At 34.4% G+C, this 18,667-nt stretch overlaps 1 long non-coding RNA gene across 1 annotated transcript in view; it reads right to left on the reverse strand.

Annotated features, from left to right (window-relative positions):
- Window positions 1-983: 983 nt before the first annotated feature.
- The window catches only part of LOC150087724 (uncharacterized), a 57,829-nt gene continuing 40,145 nt past the window's right edge, over window positions 984-18,667 (reverse strand). The window contains exon 4 of the long non-coding RNA XR_016546721.1: window positions 984-1,092. This is a non-coding gene — a long non-coding RNA (uncharacterized LOC150087724). The remainder of the gene's footprint in view (window positions 1,093-18,667) is intronic.

An 18,667-nucleotide genomic window follows, 5' to 3' on the forward strand; every position in this document is an offset into this window, starting at 1 on the left:
TAAGCGTGCTTCTTTGTATCATTTGCTACTATTAATACTAAATGATGCAATGAAGCAGACTTTTTCTACATCTCTTTTTACAAAAAAAAAAAAAAAAAAAAAAAAAAAATTCTCAACCACTCATACCTCCCCTATTTTCTAAAATGGCTATCCAATTCTGTTTTGAATTTTATCAAACTCTCTGCCTCAATCACCATAACAGGAAATTTATTCCAGTGATCTACCACACACTGACTGAATGTAAATTTCACAAGATCCAGTCTTCTATTACTTCCCAAAATTTTATATTTTTAACTGCTAGTTCGTTTCTCCTACTAGTGAAATTACCTCCCTCATTCATTACTGATTCTCTTCAGGTCCTTATATATACTTCAATCAGGTTCCCCCCACTCCCAAGATGACCAAGTTTTGCAGTCCACACTTACTAAGCAGTTCTCCACATGGATATCAATTATATTCCTCATCAATTTGGTTGCCCTCCTTTGAACACTTTCAAGAAATTCTGTCTTTCTTGAATATTGTGACAAATGTCATCAGACCTTCTACAATATTCTAAATGTAATCTCACCATCATCTTATATAAAAGGACAATGACACCTTTTCTCTATTTGTGAAGGTCCTATATATCAGTGGTCTCAAACTCAAATTGCATGCAGGCCAAATGCACGATCTGAAAGCAGCTGGGTGACAGGCCGGAATTTTTTTTTAACAAAATGAGAGTGAATATATATATATATATATATATATATATATTGCACCATACTTACCTATAATGTATGGATACCGCCCATTTATAACCTGGTGTGACACGTGTAAGTTTATAATAAGTTTGGAAATTCTCTTTTTCTTTCTCAATCTATTCTCTTTCTTTTATTTATTAAATTTTTCTTCGACACATACAGAAAAAATACATATGTTTGTATGTAAATAATTATAAACTTCTTTATTTCTTACTACAACTTGACACTTGATGACATTTTGATTCTGATAAAGTTTGTTGCCTTGGAGAAAAATTACTAGAAACTATCTTCTCACGGATTGTAGATGCTCATCGGTCAATCGGGTTCTTTTCTTAGACTTATCAATTTTCAACTGCGAAAAAAACTGTTCACATATAAATGTACTCCCAAACAAAGCGATTATTCTTATTGCAAAAATTTTAACTGAGGGTATTTATCTTTTGACAAGTACGAATAAAAGTTAATCAAATCTATATCTTTGAATAAGATTTATATCACACTGTAAATTAATTAGCTCCATTTGTAGATTTTCTGGTGCATTATTCACGTTCATTTTTAATGGTAATGAAAATAATGTAAAATCGGACTCCAAATCATTAAAATCTTTAAATCTTTCTTCAAATTCTTGTCTTAAATAATGCTATTTTTCTCGCATATTCTTGAGATTTTTCATTTGAAATAATAGGGCAGGATTTAAGATGTAGGAAATGTACGAAATTTTTTGATTCCAGTTGTGTTTCCCATAATTGCAATTTAACTTTAAAAGCTTTAATACAAGCATACGTGTCAGTGATAAGTTTATTCTTTCCTTGCAGCTCTTTATTGAGAATATTTAAGTGGCCGGTTAAGTCAACAAGAAATGCTAAATCTGTTATCCATGTATCATTATGTAGCTCGTCGATGGTTTTATTTTTTTGTGTCATGAAAATTTTGATTTCATTTATTAAATCAAAAAACCGTTTTAATACAGCTCCTCGACTTAACCACCTAATAAATCATTTCTCCGTACTCACTTTCAATTTCTTCAAGCAATGCAACAAATTCTTGATGATTCAGAGCTCGTCCACGATTAAATAATACTGTTTCCATAACATTATCCAACTGCAAACTTTTGGCACAAAGTGCTTCTTGATGAATAATGCAATGTATAGTGCAAAAATTATTCTGAAATTTTCCTTCTTTCAATATAATTCTTAATTTTACTTCTACTCCATTTTTTTTACCAACCATAGCAGCTGCACCATCACTTGCAAATCCAACCATTTTATCCCAACTTAATTTATATTTATCTATTACAGTTTTTATTTCAGATAAAATATCCTGTGCACCAGGTTTTCCTTTCATAGGAATTATTTCCAATAATTCCTCAATTACTTTAAATTCATCAGTAACACCTCGTGCGAAAACGGCAAGTTGTGCTATATCTGTGATGTCAGTACTCTCATCAACAGCTATTGAGAATGCTGCAAAATCTATACTATTTTTTTTTAACTGACATCGTAAATCACTAGCGATTTCGTTAATACATTCCACTACCGTGTTGGCTGACAAACTAATATTTTTAAATAATTGTTGTTTTTCAGGACAAAGAAGTTCAGCAGACTTCGCCATCAGTAAATAGTTTTGATCGTTTTGCAATGTTGCTCACTGGATTTATTTGCTTCATTAAAAAAAAAATTGTTGTCGCTGTAAGCCAGATTTCAGAAACTATAACTTTTCTTCCCTCAATTTGCCTTCCAACATTTCAAATTTTTCTTTATGATTCGTTTCGTAATGGCAACGTAAATTGTATTCTTTTGGAACTGATATTCCCTTATTACAAATAAAACATACAATTTTATTGCGCACAACACCACAAAAGTACATAATTTCCCATTTATCTTGAAAAACACATCCTTCTTCATCCACTTTTTTTTTACCCTTTGTTAAAGACATGGCTTGCAGTTTAATCTCTTAATTAAAATCACTATTATAATTTTATTTACAACTTTAATTTAACAAGATGAATTTTCGTATGAAAGCAACACTCAAAAGTTATGCACACAATTCTAAACGATAGGTATTGATATAACGTAGAATCTACATTATATCAATACCTATCGTTTATCGTTAGATCTACATTGTAGATCTAACAACACAAATAAACAGATTTTATAAGCTGTACGTTAGTTTGTCTCCATCTATATAGCAATATGAACTGTGCAGCTGTGCATCCAGCTAACCAACTAGTGACTGATTCAAGGAAAATATATATCAGAAATACCAACTCAATAGAAAAAATCGGAAACACCAGAATACTGAGGCGCCACCAACTGTTGGTTGGTGAACTAAATTTACTGATTGTACCGACGTGGGAAGTTCTCCCACTTTACCCCAGTCACGTGGCCTGGCATACAGTGACAAAGACAAAGCAACAACCTATTCATTCTAATCTCTTTTTCCTTCAATAGTAGTCGTGCACATAAGCTCAGTCCATATCTCTATGTCTCTAAAACTACAGGGTGTCTCAAAAATATTGGTACAAATGTTTAGGGGAGGTAGGTAAAATCTAAAGGAATGTGAATCGCATAGGAACCCATAACTGGAAACGTCACCGTAAGTCGCAAATGATATCCATTTGCGGTAGTCGTCGCATGAAGAGCATGCATCGATATACGAACTGTGAGCTGGCAGACATGCACATAGTGTATGGATTAGCAGAGGGCAATGGACGAGTCGCTCAATGAATTTATAGAGAACGCTTCCCAGACAGCCATGTACCGGACCACCGTTTGTTTGCGTGTGTGCATCAAAATTTTTTCGATTATGGGTCATTTAGAGGTAACAGGAGTAGTGCGGGCAGACCACGTTCAACGCGAAATCCCGCCACGGAAGAAAGTGTGTCGAATGCCGTCCAGAATAATCCTACTACCAGCACACTTGCCTCTGCCTTAGGAGTGTCTCTTTGCAGTGTACAGCGTGTCTGGCACGATTCCTTACACCCCTTTCATCTCCAAAGGGTTCAGTTACTGATCCCCAAGCTCATCCTGCACGTGTGGCTTTTGCGCAGTGGTTTCCCCAAGAAAGTGTTCAAGACTTGAATTTTTCAGCCTATGTTTTGTTCGCAGATGAGGCTTATTTTACTCAGGAAGGTTTATTCAATCAGCACAATGCTCATGTGTTGGCTCACGATAACCCACACGGTGTGCACCCCCCATGCGGCACAACATCGCTTCACAATAAATGTGTGGGCAGGTATGGTCGGTGACTGCTTAGTCGGCCCATACCTGTTACCATCCCGCATGAACTCTGCTAAATATCGGATCTTTCTTGAACAAGTTCTACCAGGTTCCAGCAAATGTGAGACGCAACATTTGGTTTCAACATGATGGGACGCCTGCCCATTATGGAGGGTATGTTCGTGACCATTTGAACAGGCGTTTTGGGCGTCGATGGATTAGCAGTGGTGGACCCGTTGCCTGGCCCCCACGCTCACCTGATTTATCGAGCCTTGATTTCTTTCTGTGGGGGACCCTGAAATCTATCGTGTATGAATCGCCTGTGGAGACGGAAATGGATCTCATGGCGAGACTCGTCTGCGCTGCTGCTACTGTCAAAGAAACTCCAGGTGTGTGCGACCGTGTCTGCCAATCCATGCTGCATCGCGCATCTGTTGTAACATCATGAAATGCATCCATCTCGTACTTCATTGTTAATATTATGTCAAATAAATGTTTGCTACTAATTACTGTCTTGTGGGTGCCTCTGTAGCCAGGTGGGAAGGAGCAGCAGTGCGTAGCACACGCTTCTTGATTAGACCGGGGTCCAAGCCCGTCACCACCAAATACGGAGGATGCAGAAAGGTCAGGGAATGACCACCACATATTTCCGGAGCAATATGGCCTTAGTTGCTAATGCTCCTAAAAACCAAACTGTCTTGTGTCATTTCTGCTTCTTGTGCCTCTGCTACTTCTTTCCCGTGACTTTTCCAGTTATGGGTTCCTATGATATTCACATTCCTTTAGATGTTACCTACCTCCTCTTAATGTTTGTACCAATATTTTTGAGACACCCTGTATAAGCACCATATTTACAACAAATACATAATTGAAATGTATTCACGGGCTGCGTAAAATTGCTTTGGGGCCAGATGCGGCCCACGGGCTGCCAGTTTGAGACCACTGCTATGTATCATAGACAGGACACTATGTGCCATCCTAGCCATCTGTTTACATTATATGGAAAGCTTCGTGTTTGAGTGAATCATAAACCGCATGTCTTGGATTTCTGTTTCCTAGCTGCAAAATCTTACATTTAAAGCATTAAATTTCAGTTGCCATTTTTAAGGCTTAGAGGGTTATGATACACTATATATGGAATTGGTATTAGCAATAATGAATAATAGTAATACATGAATGCAATTTAATGCACATATAAAGAACAGCTTAGATGGTGTGGACTGCAGAGTTTGCCAACTGGTCATCTAAGGGGAGATCTGACTGAGAGGTATAAAGTAGCGAAGAGGCTGAGTAAAATAAATGAGGAAAGTCTTCTTCCACATAGTAAGACAAGAGGCAGTGACTCTGACTAAATTTAAAGCAGAACTGCATGGTTACCTCGTGGAAATAGGAATACCATGAATATGTTTTATTTCTTATTATGTTATTACTTTTTTTTTGTTTTTGTTTGACAACTAATGTAGAAAATATCCACTTCTAGCATCATATGGCAGTGCTAATACTAACAGTAAAAACACCAACATTGGTGTTTGCCACCTGAATTGCCAAACAGAGCAAAATTATGTTACATAAAAAATTTGTTTTGCTGTTAAAACATTTCAATGTAAAACAAATTGGTATACATGAATGTGGGTGGCACTATCTACCAATCCTCTTGATTGGTTTCAGCAATGCAGTGTACTTAAAGCTTACCGATTGTTAGAGAGAACTAAAATGATGTAAATTTTTATTTATTTAATTTTTTTTTTTTTTTTTTTTTCATCAGACAAAATGATAAAATGAAATAGCAGATACAAATGGAACATCTGTACCTTCCATTCGTAGAAATTAAAGTTCCTTCTAGTTCCCTCAAAGAAACATTAATTGCTATATCCATGATCTACCAACTGTAAGTCCAATCCAAAAATGGTAAATAGTAATTTCCTGCTAAAGTTTCCCCAAAGGAAAAGTCCCTCCTTCCACAGCTGAAGAATCCTTAAATAAAGGTTTCTGCAATAATAACATGCATAACCTATCATATTCCTATTGACAATAAGCACTCATGGCTGTTATAGGGTATGCTTCCACAATCTTTAAATTTCCATTAATTTATAGCACATTATCTACAGTTCTAATACAAATGTTTTCATGTTATCATAAAATCCAGTAGCAGGAGTCTAAAAATCAAAATTCTCTCTTCACATTACTGTATAATAAAACAATAAATATGTTAACAGATGACTATGCTAGAGGTATATAAAACTTTGAAGTGGATGGGTACAACTTAGTTATCTCTACTAGATGCAAACTTTGTGTAGTTGATACCCAGAACAAAAATTAAAATACATTTGTTTGTAAACTATATTTCTCCCTCTTTACATCTACTTTTTTTTTTTTGTATGTAACTAACGTAATTAATTCTAATTTGAATTATTTCTCTGCAATATTTTTCCACTGTGATTCTGAATATAGGAAACAAACTTAGATGCTCAGAGAGGGCAGGAATAAACATGATGAGATAACAGAAAGAAGAGGAAACTTTAATTACTATACCCACAAACTATACCTGTCATAAGCTCAAGCCCAAAATTCAAACATGTATTATTCACTTGAAATAAATATAAAGTTCAAGAGAAAACATTTGTAGCATTTAGTATTTACAATACTTGATTACTGTGATATTTAATTTTTGAAAAATTGTGTAATATTTTAATGTATTTAGTTTAAGAATGGCAGAAAAAACAAACAAAAAAAAAAACCTGTATAATACTCCTTAACCTTATTTGTCAACTTCACGGTTGAAGTAAAAAGTTCATTTCACAAGCAATTAAAAAGTAAATCTCTCCCCTTTGAATAAATATAATGTTGCTAATAATAGCATGAACTGTATTTCCTTTTTTTTTGTGCATATTAATAACAGACTTTTGATGCACATCACTTACAAGAGAATTACTGTACACTTTATTTCCGACAATTTATTATCTTTTTAAATCAGGGATGATTAAAAAAAAAAATTTTAATATATTAAATTTATTAAAAATGTTCAAAACCTGAAACTACAGGTTCTGACCTTGAACAAATTTGACACAAAAAGTCCTCTACTATACCAGCAAAGACAACTTTTTTCTAACTGAAAGATATCCTGAATGGACGCTATCTTTAGTCTGAAAAAGGAGCATGCCACAAAGGAGACATGGTCCAGGTTGTGGCCAGCTTCACTGCTTCCAGCAATGGTAGGGAATAGCAGTAGTATATGACAAGAGAAGGAAGGTAGACAAGAGAAGGAAGGTATACATACAAATTAGTATAACTCATGAATTACCATGATGCAACCTAGATAAACTCAAGCTGTTCTATTTTACTGCAATTTTTAAAAGCTTCACTGTTTCCATTAAAAATACTAGCCATTTGTTAAAATAATTCTTACAAGTTGCACATTCATGAGAACATGTCAAGATATAAACTGCACTGACAGCAAAAAAGCAACAAGCTTATTACATTGTATGAGAAGCATATTCAAAAGACATGAGCAGGTTGTGTTATTAAAGGAAATAGACTATATTAAACAATATCAGATAAGCCTATCACATCCTTCATTATTAAATGAAATTTTATTTTGTGCCTTAATTTTTTTAAATTATGAGCTAAGAAATCTTTTTTTTTTTTTTTTTTTTTTTTTTTTGCATCATTCAGGTATCTTTCCATATTCATTATTCTGAATATATGACAATCTACTGAAGACAGCATTTTGTAGTATACTGTGAATTTCATTTAAGATTCTGTAAGCTGCCAATTCAGAATATACTTTAATTTTAAAAGACAGACTATAGTCCCTATTTTAAAATATATTCTATATTTTATCTTCATTCAATCAGATCGGTGTTTTATAGAATTTGACATGTATCCTATCCCTGATCTCAGAGGCTTCTTTCAAGATTTGAAAATTGACTCTACTATTATGTATGCACCCACACACAATATGCATATACTGCAATATATGCACATAGACATAAAAACAACAACAAGAATAACTACTATTCTTCTTTTTTTTTTTTTTGAAGTATGTTCATGTGAAACCTTCAGAGCAAAGTTGTCTACTAATTTTGAAAAAAATCAAGTTAATAAGTGGGTAATAACCAAAACTTTTATTGTTGGTTTATAACTCTTCACCTGCCAAATGAATAACACAGCAATAAAAGAATGAAAGAAAGAAACTTATCTGAAAAAATAAAAAAATATTTCGACACAATGAATTTGCAAAGGTAGCGAAACCTGTACTATATGAAACTCTTGTATGAAAATCTATACTACATGAAACTCTCATATGAAAAGTTATACTATATGAATCTATATCATATGAAACTCTGAAAGGGGAAATCCTTGAAAGCAAGTGTAAAGGAAGTAAGAAATGAACTTTAATCTTGACAATCAAGAATTAAATGAATAGACAACTATCTCCATTATAAATTAAAACTGCTCCAGAAAATCACTTCATTTAAGGTGACACAGGATTAATATATACAGTAGTCAGTTTATATAATATTCCCTCTCAGTGAGATTTCAAAAAGTGTTAAAAATTGTCACATTAAATATTGCACATATTAATTATTTCTGTATCATATTTTACCTTTTCTTCAGTATGCAAAAAAAAAAAAAAAAAATAAATAAATAAATGAATGTTCTAGTGTGTGCTCTCTTCATATTTTATAAATGATAAGCTTGCCCTTATTGTATAAAAAATATTATAACTATACATTTTGGGCTGATATCATTCTGTACAATTTTTTTGAAAGCTACGACAGACACAATGCATTGGCTTGCCAGTTTATTCAGATCCACAGCAATGGGCTACTGATGCAAGTATAATGGTAGCAGTCACTCAAACTGAGTGCAGAAGGCTTGCAACAAAATTAATGTGACTTTTTTTACAGCATCGCATCAAAGCAAGAGTAGCAGAATAAGATGTCAAGTTATTCTGATTGCAATCCATGACATCTAAAGCAGATGCTACCAATAAATTCCATCTATAATTCCGAAGAGATATATACACACTAAACACAAGTGGAGCTATATGCATTAGTCACCAGTATATCAGACTGGGAAATTGCAAGCAATATTAACAGCACTGCCATCAATAATAAATGGTGTGAAGGGGGGAAAAATGGTTGTGATGAAATAAACTCACTGATGGAAACATCACCAAGGACCTCAATGTATATTCTCATCAACTAATTCATGAAGGAGATCTTGTGCAGAATTATCTAAATTTTAGATTTTTGCAATATTCTACATATGATTTTCAGTATCTTAATGATGAGTTCACAAGAGGTCTAATAAACTGGCAGGTCAATGTATATCCACCTCTTCTAATATTACAACCCATTTTCTTACACAGAAGACCTGCACTTAACATAACAAACCAGTGAAATAACTCACTGTTCACCATTCCTGAACTAATCAGAAATACAGAGACATAGAATTTTAAAGAAAGCTTGATATCAAAAATTATATCTACATATATATATATATTTATTTTATGTAAATGTTATGTATTATAGTTAATTATATATATATATATATATATACGATGATGATTTATCTATAAATAGTGGCAACATACATTAACAGAAATATAATCCTTTTCATTCTATGTGGAATCACACTTGTTGATGGAAATGTGGTGGGGGGGGATGTTTGCCTTATCTTTAGTTCTATCAGCCAAAATTGGTGATTAAAGAAGCTGCTGATAAGTGCAAAAAACAATGGTATCAATATACATAGTTCCTACAATTTACAATAACAGAAATATTTTATTTTATCCTACATAATAGGCTTGTTCTATTAACCTATTCCATGTGTGCAAAAGCAACAAAATATGTTCAGCCAATTGCAAAAATCATATAATTCAATTGTGTTGTGTTTAATATAAATATATTCTGAATACTACTGTTCAATGTAAAACAATTCTGAAAACTTCACAACAATGACAATGCACACAAGCATGAGAAAGAAAAAAGTGCATATACATTCATTGCCATTTTAGTTAAAACTGTTTTCATAAGCATGAATAGGTTCATGATCATTAAATTACTGATTTACTACCTTAAAAAATGAATACTTCAAAATATTTCAAGAAAAGTGTCCTTGAACCAAGTAATAAAAACATGACAGAGAGAAAAATTATTGATGGGAAATATCAGAAACACCTTCCGGCCCTAGATTTCTGAATCTCACTTCATGAGAATGAATATTCTATATGTGAAAATCAAATGAGAGTGAAATCAGACTACAGAAAATGTTTTAACAAAGAAACAAGAACATCCATGAGTTTACGAGGAGTATTTGAAAAATTCGTGTTATGAGTACGAAAGGGTAGTGGTACAGTGTTAAAAATTTCTGTACTTAATGTATAGCATTTCAAATCAGGGCTTTGAAGTGGAGCAATAGGTTTTTGACCTGGGGCGGAGCACAAAGTCTGGACTGCTTTCACAAAAGTTTTTTTCTGCGCCCCCCCCCCAATATATAATTAATGAATAATATCTAACAATTATTTATTTTTTGATTTTGTTAAATAAAGTTGATGAATATGAATTTTTAAAAAAAAGTAGATGAAGACGAATTTTTTTTTTTTATTCATATTCATCAACTTTAGTTTTTTTTTAAAGAATCAAATAATTATCAAACATCCAGCAACACTACAGACTGCTCCCACCACAGCTATTTGCATAGTGTAGACTACTGATTGAAGGGCCAATCAATGCGCATATTACTGAAGTACATGTCAGTCAACGAGTTATATTGATAATACAGCAGACCCTCACTAATCCGGTTACAGATAATCCAGATTGAAATACCAAAAATTCTGTTCACAGTTGAGTACAGGTGACCCCCGCTTAACGCTGATAATTCGTTCCGGAAAAACAGAGTGCTAAGTAAATCCGCGCTAAGCGAGCGCAACATTCCCATAAGGTAACGTGTATTTGTGAGTTGCGGTCGGTACCATAGGATATTTCCTAATCAATAATAAACGGTAGTGAAAAGATGCACAAATGTCGTTCAAAATATTTAATATTCAAATATTTGTACATATAAAATATTCTGCATTACATACGTATATAATTATGTGGTAACTACTTAGAATCAAAATTAAACTTAAAATTCCAATTAAAATCATGAATTTAATTGATCTAAATTGATTTAATTTAATTGATGAATTTAATCAAGAAAAATGTGTCGATTTTGGGTTGAACTTTGCCCCTCTTCCAAATAAACTAAGGAGTATTAATTTTAAATCCCCCGCAGTTTAATTACCACCCAACAATAGTCAACCGATCCTTCGCCGCTTTGAAACCTGGCATGTTTTTTGCTTCTTTCAATATGAAACTTCTTTTAGGCATTCGTTTCCACAAAAGTTCTGCTTCATCTATGTTAAAAACTTGTTGAGAAGTATAACACATAATACCCCTCTTCAATAATTTTAACAAGTTCTTTTTTGAAAGTTTCGGCTCCTCCCTGGATTTTAAATCTATTCAACCAGCCCTTACTAGTTTTAAATGATTCCACATTTTTTTTTTTTTTTTTTTAGGTGAGTTTTCTTCAGATCATCATATTGGCTAATCTCTCTCTCTCTCTCTCTTTTTTTTTTTTATAATATTTAACTTAACTGAATTCTGCGGATATTATCTTCAATAAAATCCTAATAGCAGGCCTAGCCCTAGTTGCTTGCAATGGAACAGCTATCTTTCCCGCTGCTAAAATTAATTCTTTATTTTTTTTATAATTGTTCTTACAATTAACTTGGAAGTCCTAAATTATGGCACACATCCGCTTGTCTTTGACCGGAATCGATTCGCTTCAAAACGACTAATTTAATTTTCAAATTAAGTCTTTTTCTTACATTTGTAGTCTTCGTACTGTGTCCAGACGTTGCTTTTTCATTCTTATCCGCCATTATTAACTCTTCGAAAATGTAACTGTGTTGGTTGCATTAATTACAATACAACGTTCGAGTAAACTGTCCGTTATGCATGATGTCTAATACAGTACTGAGTGATGACTAGACTTCAGATAAATGCATATAACGCAAATATTACAAGCAATATACATGTACTTGATCATTTTTTAAAATGTTGATCTCGGAACTACCTAACAAGTCACTGTACTGCAATTAAATTAACATGCGAGAAAATTTCACTGAGCATGGGAAAATGTCTCAAGTCGGCGTGGGAAACGTTTTAATGCTATTTTGATATTCATTTTCAAGCTATCGACTCCATCAAATGAAACGATTTCTTTAAATATGACAAAAATGCAATCTGTAAAAGAGCGTTATAGTGATCTGAGACAGCGTTATAGTCAGATACGGGTTATAATATAAGAACAGCGTTATAGCGAATCAGCGTAGAGCGAACCGTGTTATAACGGGGGCCTGCTGTACTGTATTTTGAAAGACACGGGATTTAGGACGTTAGATAAGTCACTCTGACTGCACAGAGAGAGAGAGAGAGAGAGAGAGAGAGAGAGATGGAATGTACATCTCATTGTCTTGCGTGTTGTTCAGCCTTGTTGTTGACTCCAAGTCAGAGAGGTTATTGCTTCACTTGCATATTTCTTTATAGGTATATATGTACATAAGTTAACATTTTATATATTATGGGTTTACATAACTGTTGGCTAAATCACAACACTACTGCCTGTCAAGGTCCTTGTATAGAAACTGTTTCATTGTTTTTCTGATAGTCATGCCTTTAACGCTATCAGATGTGCCCACAAAATCTAACAGTTTCCCTTTATTTTCTACGACGTTCCGTAATTGGTTACCAACATTATAATGGTCCATTAAAGATTTAATGGATGCACAGTTTGCAAACTTTTGAATAATTTCAAATTTTTGTTCAATTGGTACTACCCGCTGGCTAAAGGCAAACTTCTGCACATCTGCCTTTCTCAATTTGAATTTATGCCCTCTCAGGTGATTATTCTGAGCAAGAGGAGGAATTCTATCAGCATTGAGCATGCTCAAACCATTCAACGCTTTATACACCTCAATCAGATCACCTCGCAGATGCCTAGTCTCCAAACACTGTAATCTGCAAAACGTAAGCCTTTCTTTGTAAGAGCAAGCCCTTGTTCCATTCATTAATCTTGTTGCCCATCTCTGTACTCGTTCCAACAGATCTACATCCTTCTTAAAATGAGGCCTCCAGACCAGTATACAGTACTCAAGATGTGGCCTGACCATTGCCTTATACAAGGGGATAATCACCTTCTTATCCCTGTTAGAAAAATTCCTGTATATCATTGACAAGACACCATGAGCTATTCTTGCAGACTGTCTGCACTGCTCAGAAAACTTCATATCTGCCTGCACAATTTACCACTGTCAGTGTAGTACCACAGAGTTGATACATTACTCTAGGGTTACTGCTTCCCATATGTAGTACTTTATATTTGTCAATGTTAAACTTCATTTGCCATCTCTCAGCCCAATCTGCTCAACTTTTCTAGATGCTGTTGCAGCAGCGTACTGTCATTAACAACCACGCCAACCTTCATATCATCTGCAAACTTGGACATTAAGCCTGATATACCATCATCAATATTATTTATAAATACAGAAAACAACAATGGACCCAACACTAAACCCTGAGGGACTCCACTAATAACATTAGTTCACGAAGAGTAGTGTCCATTGATTACCACTCTCTGTCTTCTCCCACTCAACCATCTCTTTATCCATAGCAGCAATTTGCCTCCAATGCCGCACTGCTCCAATTTGTGCAGCAGATTCCATTTGCAACAGCATCAAAAGCCTTTCTAAGATCCATATACATGATATCAAAGTTATTCCCTGCATCCAGTTGCTTTGTGACCATGCGATGCACTAAAACAAATTAAACATTTATTCTCTTTCCACTGTTTTTTTTGAGCGGTGGGAGTGAAGACAGCAGGGGGTTGCGGGATAATAGGTACATTCATCTCTCAATCACGACTTTATAATGCTGCTTCTTATCAATTATTCACGACTAGCAAAACGTCTGTTTATACCCATTCTATTTATTACTTTAATTTTATGATTTCCGGTGGATATATATACAGTAAACCCCCGCTATTCGCGGAGGTTATGCTCCTGAGAAATGACTGAGTTATGGCTCGCATAGTAATAAAGGGGTTCCGTTCAAAAGTATGAAATATATAAGAAAAATTAGTCTAAAATTTTGTCTATGTATGTATCATATGTATCTTCATAATATGACTATGTACATAGATAGTACATAGTGAAATGCAAGCATATAGCATCGAAATGAAAATAAGAAACAATTTAATATTAAATGTAATATTAATTAGAAATTTCAAACAAATCTTTCAAACCAGTGCCTTTGCTAGCTAAAAAACTTATCCCCCCAGTGCTATCACTAGTTTCGCTAAAGTGTTGATAAAGGAGTTTTGCCTTTTCACGAATGATGAGTGAACTTAACGGAATTTTATTTTGAGTTTGGTCTTCTATTCACAGATTTAAAGCCTTTTCCATTTTTTCTAATTTAACATCACGAGTTACAGAGCAAATTTTTGAAGCAATTAGCGTGTTTTCACGGACACTACGGCGGATTTTTCTTCCGATTTCTTGATCGATTGTACCATTGACTCATTGATTTTATAATGTTTTGCCACTGAGGAGACACTTTCACCATTAGAAATTTTATCTAATAACTCAATTTTATTCGCTAATGTCATCACCTTCTTTGATCTTTTCACACTTCCCTTGTTATTCGTAGCCATATTTTTGTACGGATTAGAAAGAACTGGTCACAATAAAGTCACTTTCTTCCATTAACACACTCGAAAAAGTCTATTTTACACTGCAAAACGGTAGATTTATCACTTTTGTAAGCATATCAATTTATAAATTGATAAATTTATTCAATTTATAAGCATATAAATTAAAAGCAAACGACGAAACCTTCCATGACAAGCGCATAACACATACTGAACAAGGATTAGCGAGAAACATCCACGCTCGCGATTTTGTCACCCCTCTCCCCCACCCACTGAGCGCTGTTTTGACCGGGAAAGATAATTTTAGCCACGCCTGTGTTTTTTTATGGCAGAAAATGTTCATGGCACTTTAAAATTCACATTTTTTTAGGTTTCATTTTATATTAAATCAGCGACCGTGAATACTCAAATGCAGATACCGCAAATAGTGGGGGTTTACTGTATATATATTTTTTTTTACTTTGGAGTCTTGAAGTGTCCTGGTTAATTGAGAGTTTGCCATGCAACTTCTGAGTCTTCTATCGATGGATAAATGTATCGTCTTTTTATAGTTTTTAAATAAAGGCTTTACAGTGATATTTTTTTAAATTTATTTTCATCAGCACTACCTACCTATATCATTAAATTTTCTATTTATTTGTGTTCCAAGTTTTTTTTTTTTTTGTCTTTTAGGGATATCTTCACTAATCCAGATAATCACTTTTTCCAAATAACCCAGATTAATCCAGACTAATGAGGGTTTACTGTACTTTATAAATATCCATATTGTTTTGTTATTAATGACAATAAATAATAGTGATAATTAAAAACTGACATTTTGTTTATCTTGTGGTTGTAGCAGTATGAGCGTACTTGGCCATGGTGTCAACAAAAAAAATAATAATAAATAAATAAATAATAATAAATAAAATAAAATCTGCCCTCCACAACTGATAACTGATTTATAGAAGAGGATCTCAAATGAAGTCTTTACCTTTGAATTTGAAAATCAATAATCTGGACTTCTGAGAAAAGCAAAGAAGAAATTAGCAATGTGGAAAAGAAAGTGAATGGCAGCTCAAACAATGTAGCTTCAAGGCAGTGAAAAAATGTAATCTTCAGCAGCATATTAAACATAATCATCTTGAAATTTATGAGGCTCTGGTTAAAAAGGAGAAAGAATATGAGGAAAAAGCAGCAAGCTGGAGCAGCTAAACAAGATTTGACTCTGAAGATGAGAGTATTTGCAGAGCCATCTATGAAGAAACCCAAAATCAAGCAAAGAAAAATTGATTCATATTTCAAGTCCACAAAGATTACAGTCACACCATGGATGCTGATACTTTCTGTGAAGGGCTAATGGAATGGTCTGCTTGAGTTCAACACCACTCACTACCTTCAGGCTAAAGAACAAAGGATTCCAAAAAACTGCAGGTGAAATGGGTCAGCATCTTGGTGTTTTGCGAAGGCACAACACAGTTCCATCATTTAGTTATCAGCACAGTTGAGTCTCGTCGTGCTGAGCTGAAAAGAGTTTTGTAAGGAAAATTGTGCTAGTTGAAAGTGGATGTGATTTTTTACCTCTCATCATTAGAGGTAGAAAACCGTTTCTACCTCTAATGATGAGATGCTTGATGAAGAAACTGAAGGAGATGAAAGAGAACTCAACATGGATGATCTGGCACAATGGGTTAATGATTCTAGTCTCATACTTCCAACATGGCTACTTGAAAAAAGACTCAAAAGTCCAACTGGTTAAGTGTGGTACTCACATTCTTCACTTGGCAATCTGGGATGGACTAAACAAGGAATATGTGAAGAAATTTCTGGCAAAAATTTGACAGGTCATTGTCAATCCATGAACCCCAAGTATTCTAAGTGTTCTGCTTAATTTGCATGGGCTGACGCAATCAATGGATACTGTGACACTGGGGTTTAACGTATGTGATTATTGATCAACTTTTCATTTTTCGATCTTACTGTGAACAAGTAAGTTGCTGCTGCTGGAACAAAAGAGTTCAAGTTGACAAAAGCTGAATGGGACGAAGTTAAGAACTTGAAAGATCTCTTTGCAAAGCCAAACAAAACAACCATGAATCATCATGCTGCCAATGTAACCCCTTCCATAAAAGAATGGCAAGAACTGTCCAAATTTTTTGTGTAATTAATAGTGGACAAATTTCACTAGGAATCCTATCCTCCATGCAGAAACACATCCATGAAAAGAAAGTTTTTGACAACATTCCTTTTCTTGCTGGAGTTTTGCTGATTGACAGTATCAGATTCTTCCTAGCTCGACACAAACAATGAAGACAAAAGAAGGGGGCTTTGATATTGCTTGACGACTCAAGAAACAAAAACTATTGCTACTTTTGAATTTGATGAAAGAGACTGAGTAGGAAGAATAACAACTAAATGAATCTTCAACAATAAAATTCGAGCATCCATCCCTACTAATTAGTTTTTAACTATTAAAGGGAAATGCAAATAATTCAACAAGCACTGATTCTTCAGAAGATGATGACTTTGAAAAGGAACTGGATAAGCAAAAAAGACAGTGGTGAGTTTCTCAGATTCACAATTTATATGAAGCAGTATTCAAAAGACACTTTTGGGAAGATTGTGAGGCAATGGAAACTGTGGGCAGACTCAAAGTAAAGTCCATATTTAAAGCCATTTACAGTTATTCACAGTGAATTCAGGATACATGTAGAGTTGCTCTGAGAATGCCAACAACTCAAGCCAGTGTTAGGCAATTGTTTTCAGCTTTGAAATTAATATTAAATGATATGCAACAATCAATGAAGGATGAGTTGCTTTCGGCAGTTCTTTTTTACAGAATAAATTGTTATGACAATTAATATAAATAAAGTTTCCGTTTAAAATTGTGCACTTATTTTTTTTTTTTATCTTTAAAAAATTTATTTGAGTCAGAGCATGGAGTGAAGCTGGAGCAAAGCAATTCAAAAATTGCACTGCTCCAAGCCCTGCTTCAAATAGCAACCCGCCAAGTTTCATGCAATTTCAATTTTATCTTTTTTTTAATTACAGATCCTGAAGTCAAACATAGTTGGGTGTATGAGGAAAGATGGCCATGCAGTCATCTAATATTTGGGATGAATTGCCTTTGGATCCCAAAGGCATTTCATGGATATGGTTACAACACTGGGGGAGGATGCCCCTTCCTATTCTATGGGTAAGAAGTGGGCAGCAGAATTTAAATGAGTGAGGGAGAGCCTGGAAGATGACTCACACTGCAGTAGAACTGCAATGTCCATTACTCCAGAAGTTGTTGACAGTGTGCATGATCTGGTGATGAGTCATAATGAGTGACAGTTCGGTAAATTTCCAGCAGCTTCAGCAACTAATCTGAACGTATGTACCACAAAATAACAGTTCTCACTATGAAAAAGATGTCAGCATGATATTCCCAAAGTTGGCAGCAGATCAAAAATGCACAAGAGCTGCCAAGTAAAGTGAATATTTGCATGGTTTTCAAGCATATACAACAAAATTTCCTGTAAGGTTTATGAGCATGGAAGAGATATGGATCCTTCACTTTCATCCAAAGAAAAGGAGCAGTCTAAACAGTGGAAACACAGCTGTTTTTCCCATCCAAGGAAAACTAAATCGATTCCTTTTGCTGGCAAGATGATAGCACTGGTTTTTTGGGATACTGATGGAGTGTTGCTAGTAGATTACCTTAAGAAAGGCAAAACGGTCACAAGGAGCATATGATGCAGACCTTGTGAGGGGTTTACATGAAAACATCAAAGACAAATGCCAAAGAAAACTCAGCTCTTGTTCTAACAGGAAAACATGCCTGTTCACAAATCTGTCATTGCCACAGCTGCAATGCATTAAGTGTGGCTTTTAAATCTTGGATTATCCCCATATTCACAGATCTAGCAGCACCACTGGACTTTCATCTATTTCCTAATTTGAAAAAATATCTCGCTGGCATCCGTTTTCCTG

The sequence above is a fragment of the Mastigoproctus giganteus genome, chromosome 3 (genome assembly GCF_048544385.1).
Source record: "Mastigoproctus giganteus isolate SK-2022 chromosome 3, ASM4854438v1, whole genome shotgun sequence".
Lineage (NCBI taxonomy): Eukaryota > Metazoa > Arthropoda > Arachnida > Uropygi > Thelyphonidae > Mastigoproctus > Mastigoproctus giganteus.